This window comes from Anas acuta, chromosome 9 (assembly GCF_963932015.1).
Source record: "Anas acuta chromosome 9, bAnaAcu1.1, whole genome shotgun sequence".
NCBI lineage: Eukaryota > Metazoa > Chordata > Aves > Anseriformes > Anatidae > Anas > Anas acuta.
In genome coordinates this window covers 22642697-22658846 of record NC_088987.1, presented here as the reverse complement: position 1 = coordinate 22658846, position 16150 = coordinate 22642697, and the positions used below count along the sequence as shown (strand labels likewise).

At 39.8% G+C, this 16150-nt stretch overlaps 1 protein-coding gene across 3 annotated transcripts in view; it reads left to right on the top strand.

The window, feature by feature from the left end:
• IRS1 (insulin receptor substrate 1) overlaps positions 1–8283 on the top strand; it is a 50779-nt gene extending 42496 nt beyond the window's left edge. For all 3 annotated transcript variants that reach the window (XR_011099237.1, XR_011099238.1, XM_068691654.1), the window contains one exon: positions 7209–8283. The gene's annotated coding sequence lies outside the window, so the exon portion shown is untranslated. The remainder of the gene's footprint in view (positions 1–7208) is intronic.
• Positions 8284–16150: the final 7867 nt, after the last annotated feature.

Genomic DNA, 16150 nt, shown 5'->3' with positions numbered 1-16150 from the left:
CACTTACCGAAGGCCTTCTCCTTGTCTTAACAAAGCACTATCTCTATTTGTTTTTAACTGCTATTATTAAGTCATGGAAAATGGTGTCAAAATAACGTGTGCTTTGCATCTACTTCAGCTTTTTGAACTTCTGGTTACATTTTGTCTACTTCATCGCATTTCGTTTCTGCAAATCCCCTCCTGTGCGCTCTTGGCTTGTTTTTGAGAATGTGTTCTCCAGCACTTCCTTATTACCGTTATTATCCTTTCTGATATTTAATGTGCTGTTGTTGGGAATTGAGGAAGTGTTTCATCCAAAATCACTGCCGAACTTCCTTCCCACACTGCTGCCAGAAGTGCTGCAGACTAGCTACTTAATTTGCACTGGCAGAATTTCAAAGGGAAGGTCAGCTGGCCAGGTTGTCCCCCATGGGGCTTCTGTATGTCTTCCTTTTAAATGCCATTTTTCTTCCGTCTTGTTCCCCTTACTGTCCATTGGGAGGAAATGGCTCCAGCTAAACCAAATGGTGCAAAACCTTGCTTTAAGGTGGAACTCTTACAATTTAGTGCATGTCACAGAAATAATTTCAAGGTAGATGCGACTAATTATGCAGGGTCTTGTTGTCACTTTATTCTTTTAATAAGATAGGGTGAGAAAAGCAGGGAGGAGAAGTGGTAATGCTGGCTGCAGGAGTGGGGAGATAGACCACAGCACAGAAAGGCAGGTGAAATACAGGTTCACAGGAAGATAACGAACACGATTCAGTGGCTGAGTTGTATTTTGATGCTCTGGAAGCTACACGGGGTGTTAGGAGTTGCTCAGCTCTGCTGCTGATGTAGTTTCTTTGATATAGTATGAGCACAGCTTCCATGCACTCAAGTTGGTCAAATTTAATTGTGTGTATTTAAATCAGTAGCAAGTTGAGGGTGTGTGAGCGCATCGAAAAGTGCATTGATCATCTGCTTCCCCATAGGGATGGAGCAGTTGCAATGGTTCCCAGCGTTGCTGAGTTTTACTGAATTCCAAATTACTATTAAAGTAATAAGTAAAATAAAAAAATCTCCACTAAGAACGCTCCTTTGAGAAGCCAAGTGCAGAATGAAGATGTGTTTTTGAATGCTACTTGTTAACGTGGTTGATATATAGTTACATTTTTTAATAAAGATAAACACTGAGCAGGGGTTTTCTCTTTCAAGGATACAGCCATAAACACTGCACTAGTAACATTATTATTTTCAGTCCTGAAACAGAAGGAATTTCTCTGTGTAAGCTGGGCTCAGCCTTGAGGTGATTACTCAGCCTGGACTATTAGCAAAGGCAGGGGAAAGATCCAGACCTTCTGTCCTTAGAAAGCTGGAAGAAAAACGATGATAATCCCACTTACAATGTAGCGCTTTTTCATGACAGATACTCTTCTCATGTTTTCCATTTCATCATAAAGAAGAAAAAAAAACCCAACCTGAATCTAGGACTACATCTGTTTGGTTTGTAACTGCAGGGCGGTCCTCTTGTTCTAATGCTCAGCTGCATCACAGCAAGGAAAGTTGCAGCATTTATTTATTAAACAGAGTCTATTGATAGAATTAAAGGTCTTTCTTTTTAAACCCAGTCGTATCTTGTTTCTTTTAAGAAAAACAAAAGCTCAGTACATTTTTCCCTATAATTGAAAAGATATTTAATCAGAAATTCAATTAAATCAGTTTTGTTCAACCTTGTAAGTGCTGCTGATTTGGCATAAAAGAGCAGGGGATGCATTAAACAATTTTTCTGTGGTGAAGGACTATTTCCAGTATCAACATAGCAGGGCAGACAGTTGGCTTGTTTCCTGCTCCTTACAGGTGGCAAAGGACAAACCTGACCTCTAATGATGTCGCTCTCCCTGTGCTAGATGTTTGCTGGCAGTCGCTCCTTGGTTTCCTGCCTGTGCCTTTCCTTTCTTGCTGACTTCAGTGAAGACTTTAGTTTTGTCTTGAGTGAGTGTAAGTCAGGTTGACGTGCTGTAAAGTTGAAATTAGATGTACAAGCTCTTCGCTGGGCAGAAGCTCGCTCAAAGAATGTCCATGGCTTAGTTCCCATTACACTCACAACACAGGAAACAGGAGTGTGAGCTTCAGAAGTGTGAGGATGTTGTTCTGCTCTTCATCTTATTTTAAAAGTCATTTAGTTTTGTTTATTCCTGTCATCTCTTTCTGGGTAATAGAGAAGACTCTTCCCTTGAGGGGAAGATGGCTTTTTCCCCATGCTGTATGTGATAGGTGGAAATTTTGTCTGAGTTCATAGCAGAAAGACTGTACAACCTATTACTAGTCTTGATGTGCCTCCATCAGTAAATGTTTACCTATACGAAGAAGAAAAAGGGGATGAAAACACCAAATCCAATTACTGGTCTGGTAGGAAAGGACTTGGTGAAACCAAATCATCAGTAATTCCCTATTTATGATGTTCACAAGAAAGCTGAAATAGGCATTTTGGGGTACAATGAAGAAAAGCTTGTCTAGGCTTATTAAATGTAGATTATAGCCTGTCAAGTTAAATAGCAACGTTGTAATTACCTTGTTTAGTTCTATTTTGAATTCCTTTTGTTAGTACTCAGACTGCAATTAACATACTAGAGCAACCATTGTTTCTTCTTGCATTCCTTTACTCTTTCAAGGTCTGTGTGAGATTGGGAAAATTGTACCGTATGTATGCATCGCTTTGAAAAGAAGCTATTTGAGCTAGTTTAAGTTTTGGTTGATGTTTTTAATTTATCCGAATGGGATACTTCCCATATCTGTGTGCACGTTAGTAATGCCAAGAAAAACGTAAACAGACACTACTTATGGTCATGAGTGTGGCGAACACAAAGACATGGACAAATTCAGCTTTTAAGTAGACCTGTGGCAATTCATTATAATTAGACAATGGCTCATGCAAAAGTCACTGAGAGCTGTAACCGAGTTTTTCAGCACTATTTAACATGTTTACCTCGTGTCAGACTTCTAAAGACACTTGTTACCTGGGCAGATCACAGGTGCCCAGGTCAGGTGCTGACTGGGACTTGTGAAGCTCTGCACAAGTCTTCTGGTGTGTTTTCATGATGGCTGTCTATTTAATTTCGACCTTTTGTTCATGACCTTTTAATTTTGTAACTTTTTAGTTTTGTATCAGGTAGATGGGTTCATTTTGTACTAAAGCCCTCTTTAATCTACACAGAATAAGATGCATTGTACAATCCTGAAGTAAACAACAAATGCATTTGTTCCTTGTTCGTTGTTTCAAATAAGATGCTGGTGGGAGAGAAACAGTTCTGGAGAATCTGTTTGGTTAGCAGGACTGGGACATGATCTTCCTGCAGCAGATGTAGAAAAATCTACTGTTTCTTCAGTCAATGGTGATCTTTTAATTCCCCTGGCTCTGTTGCCTTTAGGGATACCTTCCTTTAGGGATGCCTTCAGAGCTGTTTCCCGTTGCTGTCAGCATTGTGTCCCACGGATGTCCAGCTGTCGCAGGGTATTGAGCAGCTCTGGCATTTGGGAGCTGTGCTTTGCCCCACTATGTTCATCCCTGATGAAGTAGGTGCATTTATTTGCCACATTGATCACAGAAATTCAACAGCTACTGCACATCATCTTTTGCAGTGGAATGACCCTTTGGGAGGACATCTCTCTCAGTGTTTTTGGGGCAGGACACGCTGTTGGCCCTCAGCAATACACAGGAGCTTTAACTGCTGACTGAAGTCTTTTACTTGAGGGTCACTGCAGTTTTTGCATTTGCTGAAACATTTGGTCTTTGGGTACCTTTTAACAAGGGCGGATTGTAAGGAGGGAGTAAGGATTGCACCGTGAGTATATTTTAACAGTGCACCTCCTTTATGTATGAAAATGCAGTTAACTTCAGGAAAGATATATTGGTAGCTTGTCTAGACACTCTGCTCTTTGAGAATTTGAACTTTAGGTATGCCTCTCCAGCTCCCCCATAATGGAAATAAAATGCGGTATCCACTTATTTTTAGTTACTGGATTTAAGAATGGGCCTTGTGCTGTAATAGGAACTGCAGTTGGTTGTGTTGTATCCTGCCTGGACTAATAGATTGGAGCAGAAATTGCTGCCAGCTGGAACGTGCATTAGTGTTATCTGCGTGTGTGCTGTAACAGATGTTGAGCAGAGACTACTTGTCAGAGGTACCTTACAGTAACTTTTAAAGATGCTTGTTTGTTTCAGTACATTTTTCTTGCATCGCTAATCTTTTCCATAAAGGCAACCACAAAGTGCATTATTGGGGACTCCAGCTAAAGCCTGTGGTGAATAGGAAATAGATTAAACACAGGTTTTCCCTTCTCTGTGCTTGCCAACGGTGATGTCAGTGGTTTTAATGATCCTTACCTCAGCTCACTGTAGCCGTCGTGCTCTCTATTAAAACACTTGTCTTCCGCACTGTTTTCATATGTTGTTAAGGAAATGCTGATGGCTGTTGATAAGAAACAATGGGGTATCCAGCTGATGACTTCAGCGCTGTAGAAGGTGCTTTCTCCTTGAAACATACTGTACTCGTTCACTGAGGAGAGAAGATTATGCCAAAAAATTAAGAACTGCTCCTTTGAGTCTAACAAAGAGCTTTTGTACTCTAAAAGTGAGGACGGGGCTTTTTGCTAGAAGTTGTGCACAGATGAGAATTGCCTGGATCAAAGCCCTACAGGTTGGCAGTTTCCAGTGACTCTCCATCTCCATCATCTCCAGAGTTTTCCGTCGCTCTCAGGGCTGCTTTCTGGGCACTTGGGGCGTTTAGACAAATCGTGGTAGTAGCAGGCATTGTTCTCGCGTGCACAGTCCTTGTTTTGGGGAAGAGATTTGTAAAAGGAATTGGGGAGTTGAAAGCAAATCATTGCAATCAGCAGTCTCGGAGGGTCCATAACATACAGTCTCATTCTTTCCTCTCACAAAATCAGAATTTATCCTCCTCCAGTATAGCTTGTTGTTCTGAAATCATAGAAAACGTGTAGCAGGTTTTAAACATGTGCGTTGACACCCCAAGAACTGGAATAGCTTTGGATTGTTTTTTGTTTGTTTAATTGAAGTTCTAAAGGTGGGGGGTGTTTGGCTTAGGCCAAAGCAATGAGCAGTTTTTAAATGGACTTCTAGACCGTGGGAAGCGATAGGAATTCTTTAAAACAACTTCTAAACAGAACTCCTTGATGATGCTAGTTCTCTTACAAGATCGCTGACACTTGTGCACTGGAATATCATTACGGACTGAAACAACTGAGTTTTGATCTGGTAATGCTTTCCAATTAACTTGCATCAGTTTCTTTTTCCTGCTTGATACTTCACCACCACCACCCAACATATTTTGTAGAGGGGGTACCAAGTAGGTTTCCGTGTTGTACTGAAGATGCCGGATGGAGGTGCAATGACAAGGTTGAAGACAGGGTCCGTGCCCCTGGCACACCTGCAGCTGAAGTTGGGCTGAAACACAGCGCTCTCCTGTTCACACCCTGCATGGCTCAGTTCCGTCATCCCCAGTCTCAAACTCCCAGATATTTCAGCCTGCTGGGTTTTGGGTTATTTATTTATTTTTTTCTATTCCTTTGACACGTGCTCAGGAGTTCAGTATGCGAGTGTCTGGGTTGCTGTAACTGTGATTATCCCCAGAACTATTTTCTTAGTGAATTCCTCTAGGAAGTGCTTTCTTTTTCGGATAGACTTGTTGTTCTTTCTTCCTTTGCTTTTCGGACTTCTCAATCCAGCAATGCTACTCACTCGCCTGTGAGTCGTGCTTGGAATACATTGACTGAAAGGGTGAGGAATTGAACTGGATGAACCATTTTGTTTTCTAGATTATATATTTCAGTTGAGATTACCTGAATGCTAGTTAAGAGATCTGATAGCTAACTGTGACACTGCAAATTATTACTTATATATATATATATATACAATTCCTTTAATACAATAAGCTCTGACGAGGTGGGCACCTGTCTTCTCTATCGTGCCCTGTCCAAGCAGGGTCAGGCTGGGGCCCTGCTGGTGGTCACCGAACTCTTCCTGCAGCCCTGCTGGGCCCCAGCTGGGTGTGAAACGCACCCTTCCATGCACGCATCACTCCTCAATTTAATTTAAGCCATTTCTTCTTGGTCGTTAGTCTTTATTAATGCAGTACGGCATTGCTGGCTAATTTTAGGTGCAGCATAGCTGAACACTGCAAGGCTCTGCGACGGTGTACATAGATATCCTGGGAGGAACATTCCAGTAGATCGCAACATGAGTGCAGAAGAAAGTTGAAAGTAAATAAGAGATCTGTGAGATAATTCTCTGGGGAGTTTTCACAGCATACCACACATCACTCGCAAGGATAGGCTTTCCTTTCACTTGAAGGACCACACAAAGTAAATTCTGTTTCTTGGGCAATTAAAGAATATAGGACAGGAGGTCTTTTCAGTTTCATACTTCATTCAGTGTGTCTATGGGAAGCCTTTATTTGTACTGAGGAAAATACGCTATTTACATATCTTTTCAGGAGTAGTTAATATTAAATATAGAAATAGACACACGTTTATGTAAAATCTAAGTCTTGCTTCATCAGTTTTGGTGTGAAACTCCCCAGATGTAAGTGGCGGCAGTCCTCTAACCCCCGCTCAAACAAAACCAGTATTCATTTCACGGGGGTGTTACACAGGCCCCAGTGGGAACCGCGTCCTGCCGGGGGCTGAAGGCTCTGCCCTGGGGTTCCCAGCGGGATGCCAGACCGAAGGGCACCGGGAGCCCCGCTCCATCATGTGGATGCAAAACGTGGCATTTGGGGGTGGCCAGGAAGCCCTACAAGGAGGCCCAGATCTTGGAGTGGGTGAAAATGCCAGCAGCAGGCTAACGGTTTGAGCTTTGCTTTTTTTTATTTTTTTTTTAGTCACAGGAGTTTGTCAGGGTTAATCATTATAGACATTAAATTGTTTCTGCTTAGGTGAATCTCTTACAAATTCTACGTGTATTTCTGACTGCTTGGAGTTTTCTCGCCAACATCTGTTTGAAATGCTTTTGGGGATTCAGATGCTCCAGTACAGTTCAAATGTGAATGCCATCATTTTTCAAGGTGCTAATGTTTTCAGTTTGGATGATAATGCTTTAAACAAAACAGACAAAACCAAAACAAAATGGCAACATTAAAAAAAAAGGAGGATGGCGCAGGTAGTGTGATGATTGCAGCAACATGTTTTAAGTGCCCATGATGATAATTTTCTTTCTCTTTCCATTTCAGATTGATGACCTATACAACCTCAGCAAATCCTTCTTTTAACTCATGGGTATCAAGACTCTAAATGTTTCATGTTATCACAACTAGGACCTCACCTCCTCCTCCTCCTCTTCCTCTGTAAATGGGTACGATGCATCCAGTTCAGTTTGTTTACTTTACACAAACCTCAGGAGTTAGTTGACTGAGCTGCACATCCTGTGTTGTGCCAAGCAGAAGCACTGTGACACCTGGACAATGAGTCTCTCTTACTTCATCCTCTACCATAAGGACTTAGCTGGCCACAAAGAACTGATGTGCCCACCACTATGTCATGGTGAGAATGGGTATTTTACTAGCACATTTACACAACTTCATTTGCTGCTGAAAACCTGTATGACAAATCATCATTGTAAATTATTACATACAAAACTTAATGTTGGTTGAAGAGTATTAAATATTTAACATAGGTTTTGATTTATACATGTACTTTTTTAATTAAAATGTAACTTTTCCTACAGCACATCTTTTTTGATGTGGAACTGAGGTATACTATATTCTGTTGTAAACAGAGTGGGAAACCTGCTTAAAACAAGGCTTCTAAGAATAGAGTTAGGGTACTATTCTTGTTTTAAGATTGTAATTCAGAAAATAATATAATACGAGTCATTGGTCCCTGGGCCTTGATTGTACAGTCATATTTACTGATACTATCAGTTGTAAGATAACCCTGATGTTGAGTTGAGTTCTTTCCAAAAGAAAAGTAATTTTGTACTCCTTGTAAAATAATAGTCTGTATTAACTACAATGAAGACAAAATTTACTGTACATGGTATTTACAAGTGTCAACTTGAATTCATCAATTGCACAGGAACTGACAAAAAAATCAGAAAAAAAAAAGAAATCAAAGTCTTCCATTGTATATATTGTAAAGAAAAGAAAAAAGAAAAAAAAACAACCAACAGGAAACCACAAAACAAAATGAACACGAAAAAAGGGTGAACTTTTCAAATTAACTCTTTCCCTGGAATGAAAATGTGGGTGTTTGTAAATTCTGGAAATCTCTTTCTATATGTAATAAACTAGATACTGTTTTATCTGCTGTAGTTTGTTTGTTTGTTTTTCTTGGTAAGCTGTCTCACATGTTTCAGATTCGCCCACCAACTTTCTTTGACGTTGCCACTGTGTTTTTAAGAACATCTGTGGATCACCACAGTTTAAGAATAATAAAAAAAGAATATTGTAATTAGGTGTAGCAGGGAGTATGCTTCCTTGAATATTTCACTAAAATTCTTATTCAGTTTTCTGGGGAATCTTCAGGATACAGTCCTCCTTCCACTTAAGTCAGTAGGAGAATTCGCAGCAAGTGAAACCATTGGAAGCCACAGCAAGACTTCAGCGTGAGATTTTTGAAGAACAGCCTAGATGATTGTCTGGAATTCGGTGCAAGAGGAAGAATTCTTCTGCAACTTCTCCTGTGCTTTACTCTGAGTCTATGCATATGAAATTCTTTTGTGTGTAACATTTGCAGAGCTGTAATGCTTCTGGGGACTGGAGAAACACTGAGATCCTGGATATCAAAGCAAAATGTTGTTGAAGTGATAACTGACCATGAAGCCATGTCAGGTCCCTGTTGGTTTCCCTCTTGCTTCTGCGAAGCAGCTCTATGGATCAGGGCACGTTCAACAGGATTTTTGTTACCACAAAAAGTCAGGCACTCAGTGCACCAGCCCTCTCTGCACGATGGCTGTCAAACCCTCAAAGAAAGGATTTCTTTCCCCTGAGGTGTTTATGATGTCTGGGGTTAGGCTGAGGTTAATGCAGTGTCCTCTTCTGCCTGCAGTCTAGATGAAGGGGACATTGCACAGCTGTTTTTCACCTCGCCTTTTGCTTGGAGGCTGATCATTCCCTTAGATTTGCTGGTTATCATTGCACATATATAACCCCTTTTTGACCTTGCCAAGTTAAAATATTCAGTTAAGAAGGATCTTACAGCTTAAAAATATTTAAAATATTTGAATCATTCCAGATCACTAGCAAAAATTGCATGAATAGTGATTCTGGCAGACCTGAGAGTGTTGTTGAATGGTTGAGGCTGCAGCCTGAGATGGACCTGTGGCTACCAAGGTGCTGCCTTTGGAATTTGGCCTTTGCTGCCAGGACAGTCTCCACCAAAACAGGCTGATACTGATTGGTAAAATGTGAGGCATTGCTCCTTGTTTATATAGGAAGGGGCAAGTTGATCCACAGGAGCTTGTCCGTTGCTCATGAAGAGCATTAATATGTGTTTTTCTGAAGAACCATGAATATGTAAGAAGGTAGCATTTGCTTCAAAAAGAAAGCCACATGCCTCAGACGAGTGCTTAAATTTGTAAGTTCCTCATTTTCATTTTATCTTATGATCCTTTTTAATGGGGTTTAGTTGCAATGTCAATCTGCATATGTTCAGAAGTAAAGTGAATAAATAATCACCCCTGTCAAACACTTTCCCCACAGCCTTCTCCATCCTAACATAAATTCTCACAGTGTTTGATTTGGTTGCTAAATATTAGCATGTGTTGATGTTAAAGTGCCTTGGATAAAGCAGTGTTTTATGGCCATTGTTCTTCGCATTGTTTCAGATAACTTGCATGCTCCAGCAATAACAAAAACATTTGTTGGTACTGGAAGCTACTGTTAAATGCTAAGAGGCATTAGTGAGCACATTTAATTGAGGCGGAACTATTTTGCAATGATAGACCTATGAACACATTTTATTTATGTAGTCTATATATTTTTTAAATGTAGATATTGGCAATGGTGATTATATTGGTTGGAGAAGTGGGTGGAGGATAGTGCTGCTGTGATGGGCCCATTCATGTCATTAGTACATACTGCCACAAAAAAGTCCTTATTAATGATGTTAACATGTTGGTTTAGTGGTTATCTTTTTCTTCAGTAAAATTAAACCTGCCTGTTTAGCAAATACATTTTGATAATATTTTTAAACAAAAATAATCTGTAACCAAATGATAGTCTTGATGTTTTTTTCATAATTATTCTTACAAATTCCAGACTTTAATAAATACAATGTTATAAAGCAAACCCTTTTAAATTAAAGTACAAATTTGTCAACAGTATGGTACTACCCTACCTTATCCCTTTATGTATTCTGTTGTTTTGTCTGACACAGAAGAGATCATTTTGTTAAGTTGGAAAATGAAGAAATGGGATCTATCCTGCATCAGCTTGTCAAACTCAGATGCTCAGGAGTTGGTTGTTTTTTTGGTTTCAGCTGGAAGTTGCTGGTTATTATTTGTTTCTTCCTGCTTCCGTTACTGGGGCAGCTTCAATCCACCCCCACCCCCAAAAAAAATCAATGCCGAATGCATTTATTAGTGCTATAGGTTGAAAATGAATGGGGTTGGAAAAATGGTTTGAAGCAGTCTGCAGGAGTGCTGGCAATGCTTATAGATGGTTTTTGTTTGTTTTGCAAGGATTGCTGTGTTAAAGCTAAATTTATTGCTGAGTTGGCACATATGTTGTCAAGCTCCAGATACATTTTCATTCTTCTAGCCTTTGATATTAACCTATTTAATTAGCATTTAAAATGTCAAGTCTTCTTTATTTTTCTTTCCTAGCAGACGTACAAGTTCAGAAAGGAAAAAGGAAACTCAGGCCACGTTTGTAGGTATATTCTAGTGCTGTTGCCTTACTTTATGCATATTTAAGAACTAAGCATCCGTGTCCATCTTTATACCAGCTGACTTTTAGCTGATGCTTTTATTCATGCCCTCTATAACACTCAAGGGCTGTGTAATGAGTAGTATGTGCTTAAATGGGTTCTATCAATTCAATATATCTTGTACTTTAGTTACGTAAGTCTACTGTGCAATAACGGAGAGTAATGCTGCAATACGAACAGCTTTCACGTTTGCTTTTGAAATGATTAGCCAAAGCTGGTACTTGGTAGGAGCTTAGTATAGCACATCAACTGTTAATTGAATCAGTCTGGATAGATGTGTAAGTGCTTTGTTCTGCAGCTTAATTCGCCTAAGCTAGTTTACCTTGAAGAAGTGATACTGAAAATAACTAATAACTTATCCTCTTAAAGTGAGAGTGAATCCTTTGCCCATCTCTTGTGTGACCTCCCACCCATCTTTGGGTGAAGCCTATGTTTTTGGCCTGCAAGCCTTGAGGCTAGTTCACTGGTATAAAGTTACAGTATTCACACTTGTCCAGTTCACCTTGTATTTATCTGTTTATTAGTAATTTCATTTTGCTACGACTCCGAAGATACCATAAATAAGCTGTTTATGAACATACTGGATGCCCATACAAAACTATCCCATCTGTAGGATGGTGAATGGAAAAAAGAGTGGAAATTGGAAAAAAAAAATAACTTTGTAGAAAAGCTTTTTTTTTTTTTTCTTCCCTCTCTCTCTCTCTCTCCCCTTTGGGGGCCTCTAATATGACACTATTGTCATAAAGGATGAAATGAGAAATCTAGCTGAAATCGGGAGGACCTTGATCTGCCCCACACACTTCTTTCCAAATACATGTTCTGAAAAAGCATATATGAGAGGAAAAGGTGGAGGCTGATAAAAAAGCAGACATTATTAGAACTTCTTCATTTAAATACATTCACGTTCTACATTTGGGATTGCAGTAACGGGATAATCAAATGTTTGTCTATGCTTGTAATGGATGGGCCTCTGGGAGGGAGAGGGAGCTTGGACACCTTGTGCCTCATAAATTGTACCAGGAGTATGTTTTCTGTAAGAAGCTCTGTGCTGTTCTGATCTCCTGATCTGAATTAGTAGATGGTTTGAAAATCAGTGCTTTGCATTACCAAAATGCATGGAAGAAAAAACAAACGAACAAAAAAAGCATGGAAAAGTAACTGCTGGGAAATACCCCCAACACTGCACAACCTATGAAAAGGTTCTGTTCAGTAGGCACCTCTGGCTGCTGGGACCCCCAGCCTCCTATTTCTGCTGTATTAGGATACTTGACAGTTATATTTGGAGACTGGCAGCAAACAAATGAAATAAAACTTAGGTGCACTCTGTGGGTTAAACAAAAGGAATTCATCTTTTTGGAGAAATCAAGTTAATCTGTAGGCAGATAAATGATAATGAATCAGAATGACATAATGTGTTGTGACTGGAAAAAAAAATATATATATATATTTACACTTTTTCAGCTGCTCTCAGGCCCTGCTTGTATTTATGGAAGCACAGAGTATTTGGAGGAATGAGACCTGACTGGAGAACTTGCCTCCTGTGTTTGTAGAGGGTAGAATGTCAGAGGGAAAAACTATTACAGCAGCAGTGATGGCACGGAATTTATAAAAATACAGGATAATTCCTGTGACAATTTGCCAGAAACTTTTGAAAAGTTCCTCCTTACAGCTCTGTTCCTGTTTGAGAAGTCAAAGGTTTGTGGCATTTTAAGTATATTGTATGTGGTAGTCACAAAGTCAGTCTTTCTTGTATACTTTTATTTTTTTTTATTTTTAATTTAATGTCATGAAGCAATGTTCCTGATGCAGAAGAAGGCCTAGAAATCCTGTCCTGCTGCTTAAAGCTGGCCTCTACAGGGACAGTAGTGGGAGAAGGCCTCAGGGCCCACCACCCCGTTTAACTAGGAAATGATAGCCTCTATCTCTCATTTTCTTGTTTGCTTGTTTGTTTGTTTTTTAAATAACCTATTATCAATTAGACTGTGTAAAATGTCAGTTATTCTGTGAATCTTTTATTGTCAACAAAATGTTGAAATGTCAGGGTGTTCTCAGTTTTTCCTGAACAGTGAGATTCTGCCCCTTCAGATTTATTCAGAGCAACATAGTGCTGGTTTTCCAATTCTTTGAACATTGACTGAAAAAGAAAGGATTCAGTTCTTTCTAGACTGTTTGGAAATTTGAGGAATGCAAGAGCTTGAGGACAACAGAATTTCTCACAGCCTGATTCTTTCTGCAGTCAGCTCAGGTGAGTGCAAGGCAAACTCATCTCTTTTTGTCCTCTGGCCATATTGTCTGAAATCAACAACGAGAGGTTGCTTTTTTTTTAAAAAAAAAGTTTACAGAAATGAGGTGACCATGGTCACAGTCTCAATCCCAAACACTACAGCCCGTGGAAGGCCAAAAAGTGGATAATATGGATGTAAGTGGATATATAAGTTTAAATATGGATATGACTGACCTGAGAGGAAAAGGGTGTCTTCCAGCAACCTTTATGTACTCCCAAATTTTCAATAACTTCCAGCAACCTTTATATACTCCCAAGTTTTCAGTAACTAGAATTTGATTATATTTTCTTCAGTGCAGCCTGAAGGCCCTGTGCACTGAATCTGAATGCCTTTCAGCTCCTCACAGGAGGAAGCCATCGATGTCCTGCCTAGCCTGCCATTTTACCTCATCATCTGGCTTCCCTCAGCTACATGGCAGAGTAATCTCACTCATACTGCCAGTGTGCCTTTATCAGCAGCATGCTTTGCATTAATTTCAGCTGCTTCTCAGTGGGCCTGTGATGGCCATAATGCAGCCTGTTGCTGGAGCTTGCTGGCTTCCCTCAGTAACACAGCCCTCCTCCCGTCCCAGCCCTCAGTGCCACCTCAGGGGCACCCCCCAGGAAAAGGTGAGCTGAAACTCTGCTCTTTCCCAAACCTGCCAGAAAAGAGTTTGTCTGGGCTAATTTTTTTTCAGCTTTCTCTGTGTGAAGAGGTGTGGTAATCTGTTGGCTCATCACCAGCCTCTCAGTCATGTGGCTAATCCAGAGGGTTGTCATCTGAGGCGAAAGATGAGGGGAAGGATCTGAACATGACACATGTATGTGAAAGATCAAGACACTTCTGTCCGCTGTGTTATTTTTAAAATTAGAGCTAACAATGAGGCGTGAGCGAGCTGTTTGTTCTTACCTCCTCCTAAACACTGTATGAGTGTGGATAAACCAGTTAATTTTGTTGTCTTACTTTTTCATGTGCAAAATGAAGATGATTGTTACCTTCTTCACTGAGCTGCTAGGAGGATTAAATATAGAATAAGAACTACTCAGCTCCTGCAGTGTTGAGTAACACAAATGTACTTGTAAAGAGAATACGTGAGCTTCATTGTTGCAGAACAGTAGTAGTATCCAGCCCTTCATCTCTCTCCAGATTTCCGCTTTAATGCTTCGTCTGTTCTTTTTAGTGTTATCTTGTTCAGTCACTTGGTTGCTGGAAGGTCTCATTCTCTATCCCAGCAGTCTCCTTCGATCTTGTGGTTTTTTTTAGCTGTTGCTCAGTCAATGTGTTCCCACCAGAACCTAAGTGTTTTGAGCCAGGTCTGCAGTTCTGCTCAAAAACCTTCTTTGTAATCTATTAATGGAAGTCACACTTCTCCCTGATCGAGGAGAACGTACCAGCAAAGCTTTCTGGAGACATACTGTGAGTAATATCACTGAATTGACTTGGACTTAAATGACCCAGGAATTAGGAATTAGGAAAAGTGCGAAACTCTTAACTTGAAATTGGTCTGCTGCCACTGGGTCCTGCAACTACAGCCTCTGTGATTTTTATGAAGAGTACATGAGCTTGTAGCATTAATTTGGGGGGGGGGGGGGGAGGGGGGGACAAGACTGTTTCTCCACAGTCAAGAATTTGGTTTAAAAAGGCTCTGTCCTCTCTGTTATCTTTGGTTGAAAATGATGGTTGGATGGAATACCAGGTGGTTTTGTCTGGCTGGGTAATTTTGTTCCTGACTAGCTAGATGCCGTGATTTCATTGGAAATAAGACCTATGAAATAACAAGTGGACTAACATGTTTATTCTTTTCCTCTCTTTTTCCTTTCTAAACATTATTTCATGAGTACAACTTCAAACACTGTCGCACAGGACACAATAGGTCACAATAGTACTCAAAAATTGTCAACTTCCAGTGTGGATCATAGCAACCTATTAAGCTTATTCTGGCTCTAGAAGAGAAGTAACAAGAAACTAGAAGACTAATAGCTAGGTGAATTTGCTACTTTCTTTTGATGAGATCCAGAATGAACTTTGTGTTAGGAGCAGTTGTGTTCGTTCACCCAACGTGTTTGTTAACACCTCGCTAGCTGGCACAGCAGTGAAATTGTTTCCTAATGAAACTTCCAGCCCTGTAAAATCATCACATATCCTTGATAAGCAAATAACACAGTGATAACAGTAATGTGGGTGTGTCCATCCATTTTCGTAGCAGTGTTGTTATTTACGCAAAATGGTTGTCAGGTATAACAGCAATATAAACTGATGCCAAATAGGTTAGCTCTTTCAAGCAGAGCTGTGATGAACATCACAGCTTTAAGAGTTCACTGTTTTGTTTGGTTGTTGTTTGCTTAGTGTATTTTTGCTACTTAGTACCTTTGTGTGTGTGTGTGCAGGGTTGAAAGCACTTTCAGATGCTTGTCAGTGAAGAATCTATGATTGATCACATCACAGTAGACATTCAGATAGGTGTTCTCTAATAAATTCATACTTGATCTTTATGTAGACACTTAATGTGTCACTTTGCAGAAATCAGCAGCTCTTCTAGCTCCAGGGATGGCCAGAAGTTATTTTGGGAAATTACTGGAAGTACACTCTCAGTCTGAAAATAGTTCAAGCCAATTCTCAAAGAGTTGAGACATGAATGACATACAATTCACATAGGTAACTGTCATTAGATATAATACTGCCCTAAAAAAAAATACTTCAATAGCTATAATGAGAAGGAAACCAGAAAGAAAACTCAATAAAGGAAATAAATTACAGGTCCAATGTACTCAAATTCCTCCGTTGTCATCTTTGCCTATTTTGTTGCTTTCAGTATGTCTGCACGTTTATTTATTTATTTATTTAAGGTAAATTTACCCAACAAACAAGTCAGGTTTCTTATGTCTATCACTTACATTCTTGATTTGTAATGTTGACAAACCAAATTTAGATTTATGACTATCTTTGATTTAACGGCCTTAGTGTTCTTCTGTAATTCCATT